The sequence below is a fragment of the Condylura cristata genome, unplaced genomic scaffold (assembly GCF_000260355.1).
Source record: "Condylura cristata isolate star-nosed mole 26May11 unplaced genomic scaffold, ConCri1.0 scaffold00001, whole genome shotgun sequence".
NCBI classification, from domain to species: Eukaryota; Metazoa; Chordata; class Mammalia; order Eulipotyphla; family Talpidae; genus Condylura; species Condylura cristata.
The window spans coordinates 4300881-4302624 of NW_004567102.1; positions in this window are offsets into that span (position 1 = coordinate 4300881).

Here is a 1744-nt window from a genome sequence, read left to right on the forward strand (position 1 = left end):
GGGATGGGACTAGATGAAGGTGATAACGAACTGGGCCTTACATCAAGGACACAGCGATGAGTCACCCCTTTGAAATCTGAGTTTAGGACCTATATAAGAGACCCTTCCCCATTATTGGGTTGGCAGTAGCTGCGGACCCCACTCTAGGGGCTCCGTCTCAGCTGCTGTCCCGGAGCAATAAACTCTGCTTGCTCAGCCTTCTGCCTCCCGCCTTCCTTCTTGCGGCCGGTCACAGAAGTTGGGACAAAACACTGAGCAGTAACTGGTTCCCTCATTTAATCCTCACAGCAACCCTCTGAGGCTGGGCTTGCTGTCCCCGTTTTAAAGGTGAGGAAGGGGAGGGGTAGAGGGCTAGATAACTTGTCCATGCCTCACAGCTAGTAAGGGGTGGAATGGGGTTTTGAAACCGGGGTCCAGCCCCACAAATTTAATTATGAAGGTAGGGTTGTAGGGGCAGGTGTGGCTGCTTAGGAGGAGCAGAGGCCTGGCCGCTCGGCCCCAAGCTCCTTCTTCCCTCGCCCTTCGTAGCCTCCTTTCCACGGATGTTCCCTGTCACTGACCACACTCCTCTAGGGCAGTAAGGACAGTAGGATTGATACTCAGTTCCTCCTTCCCCTCCGGAATGAGACGGAGACCAGGGAAGAATGTGGGTGTCAGGATTCACAGGCACCCACTCTCTGGCCTCTACTCAGTTGTCCTCAAGCAAGTGTTTGCCAAGGGGCCCAAAATAAGCATGACTCCCAGGCAGGAGAGGCTCAGGCACCCCTCAATCGTGACTGTCAGTCAGCCCTGACCCCCTGTGTAGGAGGAAAGGGGGTGGGAAGTAGAATCAGGACCCAGTGACTGTTTTATTTGCTGCCAGACCCCCAGGACCTAGCTCAGGATAAGCACTCAGGAAATAATTTATTGACTCACAGGACCAGCTGGGCCCACTACAGCTGGGGGTCCAGGCCTGGTCTGTGGGGTGGAGTGACATCTGCCCCAGGGCTGCCTCTGGGATATATAGATCCCACATCCCAGTAAGAGTCCTCCTGATCCGGGGCTCCCCATGTCCCTAGCATGTGGGGGTGAGGAGGGAGATTTGACAGCCAGGTGCACACTGCCCCCAGCCTGCCAGGTCACGTACAACACAAGCACACAGGCAGTGGTTCCCAGGACCGTCTGCCCCAGCGTCACCTGGGGCCTTGCATGAATTGGTGGAAGGATTAAATCATGTCTGGGAGGCACCAGTGACTACCAAGCCCCTTGTGTGCTCCCAACTCACAGACAGGGCAGGAGTTAGGATTTTACACCTTTCAAAACTTAAAAAAAAAAAAAATTATTTATGCATACAGAACTGGGGTACAGACCAGAGGTGCAGAGGCTGTGAGAAGAATTACCAGAGATAAGAGTGGGGAGCAGAACAGGCAGATGGACGAAGCACACTGCTGAAGGGCTCAGCGGGAGGGTCAAGAGAGGTCTGCTGTGCCATGTGGGTCAGCTCCAAGGCAGGGGCTGAGGATCGAACTCACAGAGAAGCAGCTGCAGCAAGCTTGCAGTGCTGTGCTTTAACCCGCTGCACCACCAAGGGAGGACCTCAAAACCTTTTTATACCCACTTAAACCTCAAATTAAAATTTATTGATTTCATAGGCAGGGCAAGATTTTATAAAAATAAACATGTGAATATATGTGTGTGTGTGTGTGTGTATTTATTTATTAGATTCAATTTGTACTGCAGAAATTTTGGAACTAAAGAAGTTAAA